Source organism: Camponotus vicinus, unplaced genomic scaffold (assembly GCF_025532165.1).
Source record: "Camponotus vicinus isolate PSW18456_S1 unplaced genomic scaffold, iyCamVici1.0 SCAF_2, whole genome shotgun sequence".
Taxonomy (NCBI): Eukaryota; Metazoa; Arthropoda; class Insecta; order Hymenoptera; family Formicidae; genus Camponotus; species Camponotus vicinus.
Genome location: NW_028141956.1, coordinates 23,727,891 through 23,750,424, shown reverse-complemented (window position 1 = coordinate 23,750,424; position 22,534 = coordinate 23,727,891). Strand labels below are relative to the sequence as shown.

General features: G+C 36.9%; 1 protein-coding gene and 1 long non-coding RNA gene across 2 annotated transcripts in view; one reads left to right on the top strand and one right to left on the bottom strand.

The window, feature by feature from the left end:
• The window catches only part of LOC145966349 (uncharacterized), a 129,920-nt gene extending 128,261 nt beyond the window's left edge, over window positions 1-1,659 (bottom strand). Inside the window, exon 1 of the long non-coding RNA XR_014437028.1 lies at window positions 1,556-1,659. This is a non-coding gene — a long non-coding RNA (uncharacterized LOC145966349). The remainder of the gene's footprint in view (window positions 1-1,555) is intronic.
• Phyhd1 (Phytanoyl-CoA dioxygenase domain containing 1) overlaps window positions 1-22,534 on the top strand; it is a 164,975-nt gene that overhangs the window by 68,662 nt on the left and 73,779 nt on the right. The gene's annotated exons all lie outside the window — the stretch shown is intronic.

Here is a 22,534-nt window from a genome sequence, read left to right as displayed (position 1 = left end):
GAGTGGCTTGTACAACCTTGTAATGCTCTCGAATTTCGCCCAACTACGAGACTTTGCCAGTTACGAAGTAACTGTCGCGAATTATTAATCGGACGTTGGACCGAGTTACAAAAGTTGTTACGTAAGATACCTCCGGTAAAAAGAACGTAATTTGCTGTTATAATTGTGTGCAACGAACGTATCATGGGAAGATTATTTTCAAATTTTATGTAAGAAATGAATCATTAATTCTCACGGAGTGTAATTTACGTTTCTGTTTCTCCCCATGAAAAATATATGAATTATATTATTCACGTCAAATGCATCAAAAACAGATTTTTGTGAAAAAAAGAAATCCACGCAAAAATTATATTCCTTCATATTTTCCACGCGAGCGATAAATTCTCTGAATTTACATTGTTCTCTGCAGAAATACACATTAAAGTTACGATGTTTATGGTATTAGGGGCTATTCTAGATTTGCGTCGCCATTGTTGGTGTTTCCAACTTTATATCAAATAATCGTATTTCGTATAAATTTATTTATTTATTATTCTCAACGTAAATAAAAGAGAAAAATTGAACACGGGAAGTCGAATAAACGTGAAGTGACGCCCCGTGAGCTCATTAATTAGCCCGACGCATAAATCCTCTTGGTTGCACCAGTTGCAAGTTAGGCGCATTAAAAGTCGTTACGTAATACATTGTGCATTGCGTGTCGTATAAGACTGCTGGAATGACGTTCGGGCCTGTGTAAGCTCGGTGAGACGTAAAGTTTCACGTCTGTCCGAGCACTCGCAATCGTGGGATGGAAAGCTTTGATCCTGAATAAAGTGCCGCTGGGTAGGAAGTCGCGGAGATAGAGAAAGGACGCGACTTCTTTCCCTAGAGAAGGAAGTCGATACGAGGCGTCTCGACGTCGGCAGGCGTCGTAGAGTCGAGCAGATTCCACTCTCTGTGTGTTTGACTGTCGCCGCTGTTATTTGCCGAGGTATTCGACGAACGACGAGACGAATGATGGAGCGATTCGAGCCGCGATCCTCGGGATCCTGCGTCAAGTTATACCGCGTTGAATCGATAGAGCGTAAGATGGGACGGGACCGTGTCTTTGATACTTTCGAACGCGAAATCTCGAGTCGGAATCCAGCGGAATTCCTCGCAGGCAATATCGCGCCTTTAAAAATGTATCAGGAAGCGGTCCGCTCTCGAAAAGTTAATTTACAATCGCGACCGATTTCCCATCGATTCATTCGTTTTCCGATAGTCGCAGTCGCGCGACGAGAAAAAGGAACGAGGGAAAATAACTTTACACCTGTCGTCCTGGTTAAAATGTCACTCGGGATTTTTCCCCCTTATTCTCGGAATTAATTATCACGCCAAGGGATGTCTGTTTCGGGAGGGTTGCAGGGTAAAAGGAAGAAAAATCGCGCCGAAACAAGCGCTTAATTCCGTCGCGCGGCGGAATCTTTGATTCAAGGTTGGTTGACGAGAGTGTCGGGAATGTTTAACCGCAGCAACCGAGACCGTGGCTAATGAAAGCGACGTTTGATCATCGACCACGAAGTAATCGACTTACCGTGACTGACTCTGCCTCTCCCTACGGCTCCTCCTTCCGCGACATTCCTGTGCATCGAGGCTCCTGCGCCTCCCCTATTTCCCCGATCTCGTGTTAATTAACGATACACTCGCCGCACGATGACTACTCTCCAAGAGACCAACGTACTCCAATTTATATTTCGACGTGCGATCGACAGGAACCTTTCCGCTCCGATGCGCTTCCCCGTAATCGAATTTCGTGCACCTCGTAAACGAACGGAAGAAAACACGACCGCGGCTTTTTTCAGCTTTTTTCAGCTGTTTTTTTCCTATTTAGTCCTTCGACGAACCCGTCAACGTGAAATAAGGAGGATAAACCGAGTCTTAGCTGGTGAGATCAAGACTTGCCTTCACGTTACACGTGATCTTCTCAACCTACTTCGCGCAATTGTCCCTTGTGTTTTTCTTTCGTAAAGTTTCCGTCCTCTTCTTGTCGAGCTTGGTACAACAATTCGAACACGAAGACGCCAAGATTTTTCTCGCGATTCTCTTCGTCTCGGGGAGGGTCTCCTCCGAGTCTCCAACTCGCACATGACTTGACTTTCGCGAATTCACGGCTCTCTCTTCCGAGTCGCTAGTCCAAGAATCGTGACTACTGGTTACTTCATTCCCCGGCAAAGCACGAGGGTCGAAGTCCCGCGTCAGACTGCAGGGTGTCACCCTTGTTCGTATCCTCGAACCTCCGCGATTTCCACCCTACCGCCGTCATTTCGCGAGCTCTACGCATGCCCGCAGGAAATCCACCCTCGTCGTATCTCTCGGCGTTGCCTTCGCATATATCTATCTATGTGTACCTATATACATATATATGTACATGTATACACATGTATATGTGTGTGTGTGAAGCCTATATATACGTGCTTCCACTCGAAAATTGTGGAAGCGTGCACGGATGGGCGGGTGAGGGGGTGGCTGGGTGTGTGCGTGTGCGTCCACACGTGAACGCGATTGGCGACGAGGGCTCGTATGTGCGTAGTGTGCGTGCTGGTGAGGGTGCGGATGCGCTTGGGAGGTAAACACGCGTGCGATAAATCGCCGCTCAAGGATGCGTCGGCGTCGGCGACGCCGACGACGGAGATAAAAATCGAGTGGACCGAGCGGGGGGGTTTATGGGTTTATCGCGAGTACGTATTTTTTCGAATGCTGCGGCGAGGGGTCGAATGTAACTTTGATGATGCCGCGCGTTGTGCCCCCTCATTATTTACGAAACGATCTTCTCCTCGTCCCAATCAAAATTCTTATCGTCCTTGACGGGGGTAATCGCGTAGAAACTTCACGCCTCGTGTATCTGGAGCTCTGGACTTTAATTTATTGAGCAAAGTTGGCGCAAGTTCACGTAAGCTAAACGCTAAGCTTATTTACTTAATCATCAAGTTGAATTGACTTGACGCGTTGCGTCCTGACGGCAAGCTTCATCTTTATCATCTTTAGAGTCATCTGCCATAATTATTTATGCTAGCTAGACTCATAGTCTAAATTAGTTTCTTCTTGAGCAAGCCGTAGTATCTATTTTCCTTGGCATTTTCACACATGCATAATAGAAATTTATTAATTGTGAAAATTAATGAGTCGAGTCAGTTATAACGCTTTTAATCAGAATTAATATGCTTTTAAAATTTTGCTTTTTTTTTAATATATATACATTTAATGCTTTAATATATGATACATAACAAATAAAAATAATATAATTGGAAGTATATTATTTTTTTCTCTAGTTTTTCTTGCAACTTTATTTGCATTCTCGAGACGGGACAATTTTGCTTTAAAAATCAGACGCGCGTCATGTGGTTACATGGACAATCCTTACAATTATTCGTGTAATTATTAGAACAACGATCGATGGTTTGTTAGAAAAATCTATCTAGATCGCTCCAGCTCTCGCACTGAGAAAAATCGTTTGATTGTACCAACAAGACGCATATGATTGAAGGCATTTTGGTTAAATCAAACAAGAATTTCTAGTTATCATGATAAGACTCGATTTTTTATAACTAGAACGTTTAATAGATTTTACTATAAGGATTTTGTTAGTATTTTCTGGTTGGATCTATAAAATTTCTTGTTACATTAACTTCTTTGCTTGCCGCTAGGCGGCGAGCCACTCTTAACTTAACTCGTATTCAATATTTGCCATGAAATGTATATGTAAATGTATATGTAAGAACTAGTATTAACATTAAATCCAAAGTATATTTTTTTTTTTCTTACGAGCAGTAGTGCCAGAAAGAGGACGCTAGCTCTCTGATTGTGTGTGTTTGAGCTGCATCCTCTTCTTGCATCACTGTTTATCAGTTTAATTTCTAACAAACTGAATTTAAAATAATTTATTGAATAATCTGGATTGAATTTATCCAATAATCTTGTTGGAATTTAGAATATTAAACAGACTTTTGAAATTAGATGAAAAAAATTTTAGACGACATGGTGTTGATGAGTTTAGTATTATTAACAAGAAAATTTGGTAAACTTAACAGGAAGAAATTAATCAGATTCATCTAGTATTTCTTACAAGAATTCTGGTTCGTCCATTTTCCAACAGACATACTGGTTGAATCTACCAGAATTCTTATTAATGCAACCAGATTTTTTTCTCAGTGCGTTTATCTGGTTTCAGCTTTCCGCTTGTTTGATTTTCATTTCCATCGCGATTTTAATAGAAATAGTCAGCGATTCACAAAGCTCAAAAAAAAAAAAAATGATCAAGGAAGCGTAATTCCGCCCTCGCAAGCCGGTCCGGCTCCAACGTCGAAAACAAAATTAATAAAGCGCAGCTGGTACAACAAATTTCGATAAATCCGCGAGCGGTGATGCGATAATTTCGAAGCTATAACGCGATCGACAAGTAATTTGACTGACATACATATTACATATATACATATTCATTTATGTACACACTTATACATATGTACATACAAGAATATATATAAAATATGTGTCTAGTAATACGATATTGATTTAAGGGGTTATACCTAGTTATAAAAATAAAAAAAAAATGATTTTTATGTTTTTATATTTCCTTGAAGTAAATTGAAAATATTTCCTAAAAGTTTCAAATTAATCGGATGCAAATTGACGGAATTATAAGTGTATGTTTTATGAAGCGCCAGAATGTATAACTTTGTTTAAACACGACTATAAACGACTTCAGCTCTGATGTTTTGAGGGCTATCAAGCCAATATATGAAGATTTAAATAAACTAAAATTATATGGGTCCGGAATAGATGATTCTATGTAAATTAAAAAATCTGCATTTTATTTAAACGTAAACTTGACACAAATCTTAAACGCATTTTTCTCGAAATCACTTTTTCAAAGTCGGTGAGCAAGATATTTCGAAAACCGTTACATCGATTTGCTTGAAATTTTACAGGCTTCTTCTACATATTATATAAAAACCTAGTAGATGAACAAAGGATTTTGTTTTTTAATGAATACTTTTTTTACTTAATAAAAAATGAGCAATTTTTAAGTCGAAAAAGAATACCTTAGTATCAAGTGGCTGCCATTTTGTCCCAAAACAATTTTTCGATTAATCCTTTGTTCATCTACTAGACAATTTCATACATTAACTACAGTTTATCGAATTTTTGATATCAGATGAATCAACTTCGAATAGCACTGCTCACCGCGCAGCGCTTTCTAAAAAACAATATCCAGGGAAATAGTTATAACTTTTACATTTTTTAATATTTTATTTAAAAAAAATATATAATAACATCCTTAATATTTGTACTTTTGAACAAAAATTGATTTGTAAAAAAAAATTATTACACTTTTCGAAAAAAAATTCCCAAACATCATACTTTTTTCGGTCTGCTGACTAGGCATAACCCCTTAAAGGCGCATCGCGGCGGTACACAAATATCAGCGCCATGGATAAGACAAGCCGGAATATCCGGCTCCCTCACTTAAGCACGAATCCGAAAGTAATTTTCCTTCCGGAGCGTCGCTGAACGTAAGCAAAGCGAGCTCGTTTTAGTAAATTTACGAAGATAGAAGAAGAGAAGGAGAGAAAGCGCAGCCCCTTTTCTCTCTCTCTCCCGCGCAAAATTGCGCAACCGTGAACGAGAGCTTAATATAATTGTTCGCGATTCGAGTCGTCGCGGGGTGTGATAAAAGTCCTTGTCCTAAATAAAGGAATCAACCCGACGACGGCGCTTTACTCTTTCTTCCTCTCTCTTTTCCGCCCCCGCTCGCTCGCCTATCGCGAGGGGTTCTCCTTGGAGGATCTCGTTTTCTAGCTTGTAATAGTTAGCTTGATGGTGAAACTTTCGCGGCACCTCGGCGGAACGGGCGAGGTTTAAACTGTATTAACTACGGTCTTGATAATAAAACTTTTCGAAACGTTTGACGGATGAAGCCGAGCAAACGATCTGGCTTTCTGCATTTTCGATTCCCCGCTCGGTAATTAATTGAGGGGCGCGGCAGGGATCCCGTTGAACTTTGCGTAGAGTGTTTTATGTTCAACGTTCTCGCAGCCCTCTCAGCATTTCTCGTACACGTTTCGCGTCGTGCCCGGTGACATATCATTAAAAACTTGAAGATGGGAAAAAATAGAGATGTGAGATACTTTTTATCTTAACGAGCTTCGAGATAGTCATCTAAAATTAAGTGTGTACGAATAGAAAATTACATCAATGTATAAACGTAGTTTATATAATAATTTACGAAATAACACGAATTATACATTAAAGAAAGTACACTAACGTCGCGATACGTTATTGTTACGATGAAGAGAAAGTTGATTCGAAATTTAATAATAGCGAAAAATAAGAGAGTAAAGGAGAAGGAACGCGGTAGCGTGAAGAAAGTTTTGGGAAAGTTTCAATGACTTTAGACGTGAAATTCTTTTCTTTCAAATAGATTTAAAGAATTTTTATTGAAATATGATGCACTTTATTTTTTTTGACAGCAATCTTTGTAGAATAGGAAGTAATACATTTGTGTCATATATAAATATTATTTTATATGTATAAGTATTTTAATTTTTTTTAAATACACATTTGCAGATACATGTTTGAATTAGCTAAGGTCACTGCAAATAGATATTTCAAATATAAATATATATTTCAATTGGGATATCCAATGGTATAACGCGTACAATCGATATATACTATATGAATATCTCTCTTATGTGAATAGAATTTAAACTAAAACTCTTCTGGAAATCAATTTTAAATTCTATAAAATTTTATATAATAGAGTAATTTTTATAAAACTGTATAAAACTGTATAAAAATATATGTATATGTGTGTGTAATATTTTTTTATAACACGACTGTGTCTGTGTTAAAAAAATAAAAGCCAACGCTGCGCGTTTAAGTTTAGAAAATAGGTTGTTCGGATAAGGGTTAAGGATGGCTGTGCGGCGATAAATATGTGCCACGATATATAATATATATATATATACGATGAGCGTACCTCGTAAAACATCATATACCGACGAATGGGAGGGATGGCGGAGGAGGAAGATGAATTATTTCCGGTACGTCCCGTCGCAATTTCAAACGGAATTAATGATTGTGTTTTTAGCGTCTTTGGACGTATTTAATCGAGGGATAAGTTGCCCCCGAATTTTCACTTTCGGATCGCGACACAACGCATCTGTAAAAATTTCTCTATTTTTCGTCCCCCCCTCTCTTTCTCCCCCGCAATTCTAATACGGATTAAAGGTTTTTTTTTCGAACCGATGCGTTGTTATATGCTGCCGTTTAATTGAAGAGCACACAGAGAGTTACCTCAAATCCCGCTTTTCACGATGAAAATGAAAACTAATATCTCGCCGCGCCTCTCTCCAATTTTTTTTTTTTTTTACCTTTGATATCGCACAGATCTGAACGCGTGCGTATGTAAATTACGGCCGAGTTCGACGATACTTTGGCACAAATAGTAAATTTTGCATTCAATTGCGGTGGCGGACATTAATCTCCTCTGATCTAAACGTAATGTATCGTTTCTCTCACGTGTATAATATGTCGTGACACGCGCGCGCGCATTTTATTTCTTTCTGATACGCGATATCGGGCATGCAAATGTCAATATGGTAATTAGAATTATAGAAAAAAAAAAAGGAATGACAGCGTATAATCGCACCGAATCTTTCATGCTCGAGCCGTTTAAAATTTTAAAGGGCTCGCGTTCACAATGGAAAACCGGGGAAGGAACACAGTTACATAAATTGCAACGTGTATAGCCCGTATAACGCGCGGCAGGTACTGGTTGCGTAACCATTTAATACGTAGTCGTCAACCGCAGCGTGCAAGCGGATTACAAAATTTTAATTTTGCATCGCGTCCGCGATGCGACTTTCTCGAGCGTGACTCGAGATGGGATGATTAATTGTGCCGCTGCGCATTTTAGAGCGTGCGCGAAATGTACGCGACGTGCACATTGCGTAAGTATTCCGGCACGAGTCCGGATACGTTTTCGCGATGGCCTGGCTTTTAAATTTAAATCGATCATCCCCCCCCCCCCGCAGGTATCCGCAATTTGCCCAAACGGATAAATGTCAACGTTACTTTCATCCCGCGGAGAGAAAATATAACGTTCGCATCAGTGTCTGTAAAATATCTCTCGGTCCTCTTCTATTAACTTGTATACAAATTCTAAAAATGACACGGATAGATAAATCGTATTTTATTCTCTTTTTTTCTACATTGAAAAAATGACTAGTTGACGTAGACTTTTGATGTAGACATAAAAGATGATATAATTATGCTTACTTAAAGGGTTATGCCAAGTCAGCAGATCAAAAAAAGTGTGATGCTTAGGAATTTTTTTTGAAAAGTGTAATTTTTTTTTACAAATAAATTTTCATTCAAAAATACAAATATTAAGGATGTGATTATATTTTTTAAAAATAAAATATTAAAAAATGTAAAAGTTACAACTATTCTCCCGGATATTGTTTTAAAAAGCGCTGCGCGGTGAGCAGTGCTATTCGAAGCTGATTCATCTGATATCAAAAATTCGATAAACTGTAGTTAATGTATAAAATTGTCTAGTTGATGAACGAAGGATTAATCGAAAAATTGTTTTGGGACAAAATGGCAGCCATTTGACACTAAGATATTCTTTTTCGACTTAAAAATTGCTCATTTTTTATTAAGTAAAAAAAAGTATTCATTAAAAAACAAAATCCTTCGTTCATCTACTAGGCTTTTATATGTAGAAGAAGCTTGTAAAATTTCAAGCAAATCAATGTAACGGTTTTCGAAATATCTTGCTCACCGAATTTGAAAAGGTGATTTTGAGAAAAACGCGTTTAAGATTTGTGTCAAGTTTACGTTTAAATAAAATGCAGATTTTTTAATTTACACAGAATCATCTATTCCGGACTCATATAATTTTAGTTTATTTAAATCTTCATATATTGGCTTGATAGTCCTCAAAACATCAGAGCTGAAGCTTTATAGTCGTGTTTAAACAAAGTTATACATTCTGGCGCTTCATGAAACATATACTTATAACTCCATCAATTTGCATCCGATTAATTTGAAACTTTTAGGAAATATTTTCAACATGATATACTTCAAGAAAATGTAAAAACATAAAAATTTGTTTTTTTTTTTACTTTTATGATTAGGCATAACCCCTTAATCAATGACTTTTCAGATATGCAAACGCACGTGCAGGTGAATATCTCGCGAAATGAGTTATCCTTGCGATATGTTAACGGGAATGATGCTTCGTACACCGTAAAGCAATCAGAATAAATTGATTGCCCACATTTCATTCCACCATCGTTTATTATGGCACAATTAACGAGGCCAATGTCGAATTAATGGAAGTGTCTCCCCGTCGTCCTTCCTAACGATCATTATGTAACCGATGCCGCCGACCCGTGCACGCAGCAAATATGTTTAGGAATACATATATCGACGACACGTCGACAAAACGACCGAGTTACGCTTTAATGATCGCCCTGCACGCGCCATTATAATCGTCGATCACGCTATATTTGCGCGATCTGTCATTATCTGCGTGTTATCGGATTATTTTTAATCGTACGCTTTAATCGCTTCAAACAGGATTTCGTCCCTTTTCCTTTCTCCTCGCGAAGACAGCAGCGAGAGGATTATACGGTTAAATAGCCTCCGTTCGATTTTCGGAGAATGATTTCTTATTATGAGGGATATTTGCGATTCTTTTTCCGATTGATTTTATTTTCGAGCCATTCGAACGACCGACTACTCGGTCACTGCGTTTTCACGAACCATTGGGAAAAGTGCCCGCAGATTTTTCACGCGTCGATTGTTTCAAAGGATTTTCCGCGGGATATAAACGGGATGAAAACGGACGAAATCCCGCGACGATCGAAAGTATTCACGCGGCCGATCGGCCGCCCGAGACTTTAATACGTTCCCATCAAAAATCCATTTCGTGAAAAACCATGTGACATCTCGTTTCCGGTGCCTCGATATTACACATTCCTCGTAATTGCCGACCGGCACGCGCAGCGTTTTTTTTTTCTCTCGAAAACCAAGAGCAATTTTCGATACTCTGTGAAAATATGTGAATGCATTCTTGACAACAAACTCGACCAGCTCTCGCTATTTCGGGTTTATTTTCTATTTGTTTGTTTGACGACATCAAAGTGCGATGCTATAATAATTTCTCAAATTACCAGGCTTTATTTCCTCGATGATTTAATTAAGAACAAAAGCATTTGTGCTTTACCTCGTAAATTATTGTCGGAAAAATACAATTTATTCAGCGAGAGGAAGGAAGTCGCATTGTTCCTAAAAAGACATCGATATGATGGTGTTTTCGAATAATATAGTAGCCTACGTGCGCTCAGCGGAATCTCTCTGGCTGTGCAGATAGATTTAGTGTCTGACTGGAAACTGTAAACGAATAGCGTAGCTAGGGAACGGATAGTATAGGGAAGGAGCTTAAGTTTGAGTATAAATTCTCCGGCACATGGAAAGTGTACCCTTCGGTTTCGTGGCACGAGAGTAGCGCTTCGTTCTGCAAACAGTTTGATTGTGCGGTTACATAGCCTGGCTATCGTATTACTTTATCCTTGGCTTTAATGCTCGCCTCATCTTCGCAGCGTGTCTCTTCTTCAAGAGGAAATAAATTTATCTCACGTAACATACCCTTCTATTATGTACATAATACAAACTTTACTTCCTGATTAATCAGAAGTCGTGTATTTCATCAAAATTTATTTTCAAAAATATATGCATCTTTTTCATTTTTAAAATATCGAATTAATTCTTCTTTTGCAATCTTATTGATCGATTATTTCAAAAATATTAATATTATAATATTAATAATAATATAAAAGAGAAAACGTTTTGAAAAATATTTATGCTGCCCGAGTTTGGAAAAAAATACTTAAAAAATGCTTTTTTAAAATTCTACTTATGCGTAAATATTAAGTAAACAAAATTTAATTTGTTAATTCCCTAAAATAATTTTCAATCTAATCTATCTTAAAAATACTATTTATTAATTTTTATTTAATTAACATATTTTATATATATTTACTCATTTTTTCTTATCAAGGAACTATTTATCAGCGAAAAATATTAGAATCAACACATCTCCTTCTATTATGTACATAATACGAACTTTACTTCCTGATTAATCAGAAGTCGTGTATTTCATCAAAATTTATTTTCAAAAATATATGCATCTTTTTCATTTTTAAAATATCGAATTAATTCTTCTTTTGCAATCTTATTGATCGATTATTTCAAAAATATTAATATTATAATATTAATAATAATATAAAAGAGAAAACGTTTTGAAAAATATTTATGCTGTCCGAGTTTGGAAAAAAATACTTAAAAAATGCTTTTTTTAAATTCTACTTATGCATAAATATTAAGTAAACAAAATTTAATTTCCTAAAATAATTTTCAACCCAATCTATCTTAAAAATACTATTTATTAATTTTTATTTAATTAATATATCTTATATATATTTTTACTCATTTTTTTCTTATCAAGGAACTATTTATCAGCGACAAATCTCCTTCTATTATTATACATATATACATAATATGAACTTTACTTCCTGATTAATCAAAAGTCATGTATTTCATCAAAATTTATTTTCAAAGATATATGCATCTTTTTCATTTTTAAAATATCGAATTAATTCTTCTTTTGCAATCTTATTGATCGATTATTTAAAAAATATTAATATTATAATATTAATAATAATATAAAAGAGAAAACATTTTGACAAATATTTATGCTGCCCGAGTTTGGAAAAAAATACTTAAAAAATGCTTTTTTAAAATTCTACTTATGCGTAAATATTAAGTAAACAAAATTTAATTTTCTAAAATAATTTTCAACCCAATCTATCTTAAAAATACTATTTATTAATTTTTATTTAATTAATATATCTTATATATATTTTTACTCATTTTTTTCTTATCAAGGAACTATTTATCAGCGACAAATCTTCTTCTATTATTATACATATATACATAATATGAACTTTACTTCCTGATTAATCAAAAGTCATGTATTTCATCAAAATTTATTTTCAAAGATATATGCATCTTTTTCATTTTTAAAATATCGAATTAATTCTTCTTTTGCAATCTTATTGATCGATTATTTCAAAAATATTAATATTATAATATTAATAATAATATAAAAGAGAAAACGTTTTGAAAAATATTTATGCTGCCCGAGTTTGGAAAAAAATACTTAAAAAATGCTTTTTTAAAATTCTACTTATGCGTAAATATTAAGTAAACAAAATTTAATTTGTTAATTTCCTAAAATAATTTTCAATCTATCTTTCTAATCTATCTTGTAAAAATACTATTTATTAATTTTTATTTAATTAATATATCTTATATACATTTACTCATTTTTTCTTATCAAGGAACTATTTATCAACGACAAATATTAGAATCAACACATCTCCTTTTCGCATTCACTTCGAGTTACCTTCCGCAAACGAGATACATCGTTCAATTTATATCAAAGCAAGTTTATCAAGGCAACCAAGTCGTCTTTTTTCCGCGAACCAAACATTAGTCTCTGAAAACAAGAGAAGTCTCTAGCGAGATTGAGAAAAATATAAATCAATTCCCGGAGATCAACCCGACGATGTCCTTGCAAGGACTCGGAAAGACCAGGCCAGACTTGGGGTCGATCTTTCGCGGGTTTCTACAAAATATGACTCCTTTAAACGCGCTGTCGCGGTAACGTAACGCTAGTAGAACGACGCTTTTCAGAATCTTGGACCGAGAAATAAATCACGCTTCAGCTGCGGACACGGACGTGCCCTAATTCCGAACAGATGTTCGGGAAGCTGGATAAAGTAATCTCATATCTCCTTCCCGGGTTATCCAGATTCAAGTCTTACGAGATAAATAGCCTCTTTTTGCGCGTCGCCGAGTTTTCAAGATTAATATATGAACTTTATAGACAAGAAAGCATCCCTGGATTATGTAATCCGTTCAAATTGCCTACAATCATTGCTCTTGTTTTTAGCCGCAGGATAATGCACCGAGTGAGTGTTAATGAGACCAATTTCGCGAGATTGTCAGATTAACACGTGCGCTCGTGGAATCCTGCGCGCCTTAATACCCCCTGCTAGAATGCGAGACTACGCGTAATATCAATAAACCATCAGCAAGAACAATGCATGAATAGCTTAACCTACCTCTCTAAACCGGCTTAAGATACGTACACGTGGGAGAACGCGAATATATTCGGCTATCACGAGCTGCAGGAGTTATACTACTGGTGGCCACGGTATTACGGGGGGCAAATGAAGTTACGAGAGGTTGCGGTTTGCTTGGAGAGGGTGCGTGTATCGTTGGCTATAACGACGAATACCTCCGCGTCGTTTACCCTCTCATATTCGCATTAAGCCCATCCCGAATGTGACGGAAACCGCTTTGCCGAAAGTGGATCTGGCCACTTCATCGATATTGTTGGACCTGACATCGTTCGCTATTAAACAATGTAAATTATCCAAACAACTGTTAATATCCTTGTCGGAGACAATCGAGGCTTGAAGAGAGATTGATTTTCCTTCGAATTAATCGAGAGGTGAATAATTTGAGTTGTTGAAAAAAACCATCAAGAGTGCAAGCTCAAGTAGATTTCTTTGTTTCAACTGAATTTTATTTCCAAGAGCTTTTGCTTAACGAGTCATTTAACATTGAAAATAAAATAGTTGCAATAAATAATGACATCTTTCCATTTCAAATTTAAAGCGAAGAGTCCTTGAATTTTTATATGGAAAGTGCAAGTGCAAATGTTTTTTTATTACAAGCATTCTCCCTCCAATCTTCACTCTCGCTTTCTTTTGTGCTCTCTAAAGTTTTGCCGGAAATGGACGGAAATCTTCTCGATTGCGGCGAGCAAGCGACAATTTCCCGCGCTAATAGACGTACTTAAGAGCTGGTTTACAAGCACCGCTTTTTCGGGGAGAGAAGACGGTACAAGTCGCGATATGCAAAGGAGGACAACGAGAATTAGCGTTGTCTGCCTTTTCCAAAACGCGGAGGGGTCTCGCCTCCCGCGATATGCAGATCTCGAAAGGAGCTTCGCAGTCGTGCTTCATCCCCTCGAGTGCCAACCCTCGCCTAACCCCATCGCTATCATGCTCGCCTAGCCATTAGGCTCGCCATCGTAGCCATCGCATCAAAGTGATGCAAGTGCGACGTGGTTAGCGTCCCTGCCAAACGATAACTGCCACTACCCCTCCCCCTTTTGCGAATCACCCCCGGTCGGACCCTAAAGCAGTCCCGACGAGAGACAGGGGGAGATGTAATAAGGTCGGAAGAATGTGCGACAAAAAGGAAAGTGTCATTTGTAGAGATTCGTTCGAAACTACTCGCTCGTCCTCGTCACTTGAGAATCCTGTTTAATTTGCGCCGAGGCGAAATTAGCACGTTGCATGCCAAACGAGAGGATCTGCCAGATTTTCGACGAAATCGTTATTGTCGATCGTTAGAAGAGAAATGACGGAGCTCGGAAAAAAATTACGAAAGCGCATTATTTTATACTTTCCGATCGTTTCAATTAAAAAATATTTTTAGAAACAATTTTGCGATAGCATCGTTATCAGATTAATAGATGGAATCGTGAAATTTATATCTGATGGAGCTAAAGCTGACGATATTTCCAGTACCATCAAAAAAAGATAAAAACAGAGAGACAAAGATGCATGTATAATAAAGGATAAAATCCAATAAAAATGAACGCCTCGACTAAATCAGAGTAAAATCAAAGCTACTATTATTTCACCGAGAGATGAGCCAAATTAAACGCCAGGAATCTGTAGAGTATACATAATTAACACGCCACAGCCTCGATGTAATCCACCACAGGGCTATTGTACGTACAACGTCTCATAATTAGCCCGGCAAGGCCTACTTAGACGGAGACCCCGATAAAATTTCCAACCACCCTTCTCGTCCACGAAAACAACCCCGCGCGACAAACAGGGGCCGTGAGTATCGTCGGGGAAGTTCGTCGCAGTTCGCGCATCCCGCGGGAACAGAGCCAGAAATATTATGGCAGGACGCGTGTAACATTCGCCGTAGGGTGACGTCTCGTAACACATCCTGTCTAACACGGCGAAACGATCGCGGTAAACGAGAGACACCCGGAGCCTTCCGGACACCCATCCTTGTGCCTTTTGCTCGCAGCTTCTCTAATGTAGTTCCTTGCACGAGAACGGCATCCTCGCAATTTCGCGGGATGATTATTACAACTGCACTTTGCAGATTAGCAGGAACTACAACCGGGCAAAGTTAGACCGACCGCCCGCCCTCCCATTCAGGCGAGAATAGTGGAGGAAAAGACGATGATGATTATTTTTTAACAAAGTGTTTCGTATCATTACGTAAGGGCCGGACGTCGTCGAATCTTTGAATGATATTAGGATGCAATATCGTGAAGCTAATATTCCTTTGTCTCGAGAAAAATTTCTTTGCAAAATTAATATTTTTCCAACAAATTAATTTGTCGTAGTGTTTTATTCTTGATAGTTCATATTATGAACTTATTAATTCATTATTTATTTTATTTGTCTTTATTAAGTGGATCCCTCATTGAATGGCGAACTCTTACACGATACAGCACCCTCTAAATCCTCATCTCGTATCTCTCTCTATCACGTTATTTATAAAGAAGATGCACTGCTTTTTCTGCTCTACTTTACCGACATTTCGGATATATACGGACCGAAATTTTTGGGCAGGTGCCATTTATTAATTAGACTACTAAACTCAATTTTCACAGTTCCACAAGTTTTTATTGTGCAGTCCGCTATTGGGTATGCTATTGTTTTATGCATAAAAGCTACAAAACATTTATACAAGGCTAATGTCTTTATGAGGTGATAGCTTTAGACGCCATGTTGATCTAGGAAATTGATAAATAAATATATAATTTTATACTTTTTTTTCTTTCTCAGTATATAATCAGTTGCGCCGTGTCCGTTTGCATTTATACTTCAACCGTAGAAAAGGATTTTTAATTCTATGCAGGCAACAAAAAATGGCACATGTCCAAAAATTACAGTGTTTTGTCGATAAAACAGATAGGTTGAGGGATCCCCTTAAGGCAAATGATTTTTGAACTCTTCTGGATTTCTGGATAAAAAAAAATTGACGGGAGAGCAAAGGGGAGGCGAGGGAAAGGGGTGATGCAGTTGCGTCGCGAAGGGGACGCGAGTGAGCGTAGCTGCACAAGCTTATCCTAATTGCCAGTAATAAAAGCTTTTTATCGGGCAGAGTTATTCTTTCGTTCGCTTCGGTGGCCACTATTATCTCTTGGCTTGCCGCCGGCGAAAAAATAATATCTAACCAGTTTGCGGGGACAGACGGACTTTGCGGATGGCGTCTATTGGCCTCGCGAGGGGCGAATTTGCTCGCGTGAAATTATGTCCCGGCCGCGTGTTCTTGCGGAGATTCTCCGAAAAAAAGACCGCCGCCCAGGATTTTATGCGTGGATAAAATTGCTAACTTCTCTGCGTCGATCTGTTCTATTTATTAACAAGCTGGCTCGAAGCCAGCGCTGAAGACTGTATAAAAAGATGATATTTATTATTTTCCATCGCCGAGGATAACGGAATAATAATGTTAATATATTTTATTTTCTCAGTCACGCACTATATCTAATGCAACGATGTATTAAGAAAAAATTATTATATGTTTACTCTGTATGTGTAGAGTGTTTATTCTTTGAGAAAGACAGGAATTTGCATGGAATTTTATTGAAACTCGAATTTTTTTTAAAATTGTTATTTTGATAATTTTGCTCTTATAAACAAGGGAATTATATATTTAAAATATATTATGTATTTATAATTATAAATATAATTATAAATATCTTATAAATATCATATAAATATCTTATAAATATCATTTATAATTATAAATATAATTATAAATATCTTATAAATATCATATAAATATCTTATAAATATCATTTATAATTATAAATATAATTATAAATATCTATCTATCTTCATTTATATATTTAATATCTCAATAAAATATAGAATATGTAGTACATATTTTTTATTGTAAATTTTAATGATAAAAAAATTAAAATGTTTATCTTATGAAAATTATTATTCAATTTTTTTCAATACATTTTGCAAATCTAGCACATGAAACTTAAGTGGCTTTGTGTTTTTGCTTTATATGAGTGAAAAGCATTATCATTATAGTGAAAATGAATACAATGAGAAAAATTTATTTTAGAAAATTGCACTAAAAAATACTTTAAAATATTTTCTTTCTCAATGAATTTTAAACAATAATATTTAGAAGATCAGGGAATTTTCAGGAAATTTTTTTACATGAGTTGAATGTGTAGACTCTATTATTAAATGTATTGTTGCCTTCTTTTCGTGATGCTAATTGGCTGTTGTATTTATGCGTTACGATTTGCTTCATTCGTGTTATTTGTAATTGTCAAATCATGCGAATTTTGACAATTTGCGAAAAAAATAAAGTTAAAGAAGGAATTAAATAGCATGTCTTGTAATGTGTGTATGTGTTTTTCTAGTACATAAAATACATAAAATTAGTAAATTTTAGAACAGAATTCGTTGCACTCGAGATAGCGAACGTGTTATTGCAGTGTTATCGAGATTTATTCGTTAATTCGAATTGCTCCCAAAGTGCTGCCAAAAGAGGCACTAGGGAGGGAGGGACAGAAGTGGGTCGACAAGATAATTGTTGGCGCTATCGAGTATTTTTCGCGCCCGTTTTAGGGTAAACAGATGGGGAGGGTCGGGTCCAAGCTAGTTTCAACCGATGCGTCGCACAATGAACCTTTCGCTGGCTTATTTATTATGGCCGTTTCGCTTTTAATAAGCTGGAACCGGCCGCCTTTGGCGGTCGCGTAGGAGGATCCCCGACGCTCGTTAAAGTCGCGGTTTCACGCTGACCAACTTTTATTAGATTCAACGGCGTGTCTGCCGGCTGTGTGTTGTTAAAGCCCGCTAAGTTATGCCAGCCTGTTAACCCTGGTGTCGGCCGTAACAACCGGCTATTTTCCCGGACACTTTTCCGCCCTTTAATGGAAAGTTCACTCATCATCTACGATAAGACAAAGGGTGTCACATCATAGGGAATAAAATCCGACAGAATATTCCGCACTCTTGTATAATTCATGTCTAAAGTTTCATCATGAAGTTCTAAACATGTAATATTAATTTATTTTTTAATTATTTATTATTATTATTTTTTATTTTTATTATTATTTTAATATTAATTTATATTTTAATTATTATTTAATTAATATGTCATAAATTAAATTTTTTAGAAATTATCTCATAAAGATTGTGATTTTTTACAATTGTTATTTAAATGAAATTTTTATTTAAATAAATTTTAATTATAAGTCGCTACAGGAAGACATTTGTATAAAGCGTGAAATGATTAATGAGTGATTATTTTTAAATTTTTCTTAATGAGCATTTTAGACACGCTTTTGCTGCAGGAACATATCGCACGCGACGATAAAGGTACGAATATCCGTGAATTGAACATTTTATAGGGAGCAAAAAATACCGCACCATAATTCGCGCGATATACCCGTAGTGAACATTCAGATAAGTTAATTACCTTTACAAACATAAATAACGACAATTGCATCCGATAAACGAATCGCACGCGACCCTCCGCGCGTTTTCCTCCCTTCGTCTCCCGGCTTCTTGCGACACTTTTATACGATCACGATATTTTTGCGCGATGTTTTATCTCGCATTTCCGCCATGAACAAGTATCAGAGTACGCACGAGCGTTTCAGTCATCTTTAATCATTGCGATAAAAGCGCGGGCGTCCAATTACGATGGAAACATTCGATTAAATCGTAATATCTGCAAATTTATTTATTTCAGCCATTTAACTTTGTAAACGTGGGGGGTGTAATGAGATGGTTAATGGCGCATTCAAAGCACGCGAACGCACTGGAAATCATTTTCAATCGCATCACGAAATTTTCTACCTGTTATCTGTCACTCATCGTCCATCTGGACGACGCACATGATCTTTTTTTATAAATTCCTTTCCCGTCTTTGACAGCGTCGCATGACCTTCTTCGTTCGGGTGGCGATTTTTCTTTTTTTTCCCCTTTTTTCTTGTCTCGATCCCGGGGGCGAAAGTCGCAGGTTCTCGCAAGCTGTGCGGGATGGCCGATCTCGCGAAGCTGTAAGCCGTCTTTTATTAGTTTGACCAACAGCGGCCCGCTTTCCTTCCTCCTCTGCCGATCGCTCCTCTTTCAGGAAAACGCCAGCGGGCGGAAAAAATGACCGACTCGATTTTCTCGGAATATGTACTTGTCGTGTATCTAACAAAAGAAATGCTATGAATACCGTCGAGATTGTAAAGTAACCGATAAGAGTAACGTGCTTCCGCGCGGCCGTTTTATTAACGCTAAACGGGAGGGAGAAATAAATTGTGCGAACCTGATCTTTTTTCTAAAAAAAAAAAAAAAAAAAAAAATCGGGAATTATAAATTGGTCTCCCTTACAACATCGTGTGTCGCATTACATTATGTAGACCTTCCGTACGACCCAGAGAGTAATTTCCAAAAGCGCTCTGTGATACCTCGCAGGTCGATATGTGCGCATCGAGTTGAGCGTGCGTCTCTAATAGAGCGGTTAGATACCTTTAATGGAAGTCACGGCGGAGTTAATTGAAGTGTGCTGGCAATTAACTCGCTTCTAGACCGATTATTCATGCCTCGGTACCGATTTCGTATGATAATTCGTTTGCTGCATTGGCTACGTTAATTACTAAACGGAGTTGCGTGTAACCGCTTTCGAAACTTCCGTTGCGAGATGGAGAGGACAGAGCAATGGTCGAGGCTCATTAACGAAGCCTCGTCGGGCCAAGTAACGTTGCAACATAATGTTCATCGGTTCATCGGTTTCCTGTAAGAATGCGAGTATCGTGGACGAAATATTTGCGGCCGCAATAATTGAGGCCGATCGGTTAACGCTCGTGCTATTGTATCGTGTTGTCACGTTTCGCAGTTTCATGTTTTTTTTTCAATTCCTGTAGGAAGAATCTGGAATTCTCAGGGATTTTTTTATATCTGGGATAATCAGACCAAAATAGAATGTTATTGACATCCAAGAAATTTTTAAAAATATTCTTCCTTTGATAATTTTACTCTTATATTAATCAACCGGCCAAGTGAATTATATATGTTTAAAATATATTAATAAATATATAAATATATAATAATAAATATATATATATATATATATATATATATATAATAAATATATAAATATATATATATATATATATATATATATATATATATATAATAAATATATAATTAATAAATATATATTTATCTCTGTTTAGATATTTAATGTCTTAACAGAATATGCAGTTTATATTTTTTACCGTAATTCTTAGTGATAGAAATGTTTTACAGGGGTTAAAAATATTTATTTTACCAAAGCTATTCAATTTTTCTCAATTTAGCTCTTTATTTTTCCTTCGTATGAATGAAAAATATTAAAAAACGCGTACATGGATAAAACTTTTAGAAAATTTCACTCAACAAATCTTTTAAAAAAATTCTCATTACCGGTAGTTTTGAGCAAAACAACTTGGAAGGTCAGGGAATTTTCAAGCAGAATTTTTTTACAAAGTTTAAGCAGACATTCTGTTTTTTCTAGACGATTCAGACAGTATTATACGAATCTCTTTTCAATTTGTCCCTCTGAGAGGAACCGACGGTCACGCTTGTCCGAGCGTCGCAGTCCCCATTCGAGGTCCATTCACGCGCGAATGTCCACCAGCGATCACTTAGCAAGCGCCAAAATTACCTATCTAAGTCATGGAGAAGAATAAGGGAGAGAAAGTGATCATTCGCGTTCGCGAACGTCGATTCTGTGACAGAAATACGGTCCTGCGACCACCGATCCGCAATATTTCTGATAACCGATCGACCGTCGCGTTTTCGTTTGATATACGGCCGGACCCTACTTTTCTCATCGTGTGCGCACGTCTTCTCGTAAAGGGTATACCCATGAGTATAGGGAAGAAAAAGAGAGAAAGAGGATATATACATATAATATATATATAAAGAGCGAGAACGCGTGGGAGAGAGACGAGAGAACGTCGTGAAAGATAGTATAAAACGAAAGAACCCCATAGCCGACAATCTCAACGTTTCCCTCTCGCTTCGAAATATCGTCTCTATACACTTAGCTAGGTATCTGAGAATCTATAGCCTCGTAATTGATCGTAAAGAGCGCCAAACTGCTCGCGCAACGAGCGTCACACGATAGAGAGCGGAAGAGGAAACGATGAAGAGGGAGAGAGAGAGAGAAAACGGGAGCTCGAATCAGGGAAAAAGGAGTAAAGAATGATTATGGTGAGGTGAGAACGAGAGAAAGGTAGAAGGACACAGAGAGAGAGAGAGAGAGAGAGAAAGAAAGAGCCAGCTTGCTCGTTTCACAATTTTCGCGAAGTGACTCTCCGCGGGACCGGAGTGCGTTTTGCGCGCGAGGAAAAAAGCGCGTTTCCGCGTTCCTTCGGTGTACATCGCGCTTCTCTTTCTATTTCTTTTTCGCTCCTCGTTTCGCGGCGAAACTCGGATAACGCGAAATTGCCGACTTCGTCCGTTATTTAGAAGGTATCGTTGGAAAAACGCGGCGAGCGCGATAAGAAATTTCCTCTCTCTCAAGTTTAAAGTTTTACCGCACTTCATTCTGTGTTTGCAGTGTTACACTGTTAAATGTTATACGCGAATGTAATTATAAAAAGTAGGAATTTTTGGGGCAAAAAAACAGCTATGTATATTTTCATCATTGCTATTAATTGAGCGATATAATTAATTGATGATATATGTAATTATTGCATATATTATTCTCGAGTATCAACAAATAATAATAACATAAAGAATATAAAGATGTTTTTTATCAGTATTAATATCATGTAGAAATGTTTTTTCTCGATATTAATTAATTATATTAATGTTATATTAATATTATATTAATATTATATTAATATTATATTAATATTATATTTTTTCTTGTTTCCCCTGTTTCAAGGATCAAGTAATTTTTTTTTCGATTGTACTACAAATATATTCATTACTGTATGTCATCTCCAATTAACTGACTCGTCCACCGACGTTTAGTTTCCTTGCAAATACTTTGAAAAAATTGGGTCGTATAAAGTGGATCTCTTCGTATCGAATATTAGCTCAACGTTGATATTTCAGTAATAGTTTTTACATCCGCGCAATTAACCGATTACCATCTCTGGTACTTGCATCGAGTGAGCTGGATCGTTAGGCAAACCAAACATTTATCTTTCGTCGCGAAACCCGGAGACACCTCGCAGACACGATTTAAAGAACGACATCGATCGGGAAAAGAATCATTTTCCTGGGAGACAAGAGTCGTTTCGATTCACCATCATATTTTCATTTCTCTCTTCGCGTGAAATAATTTTATATCGAAATAATCACTCATGATA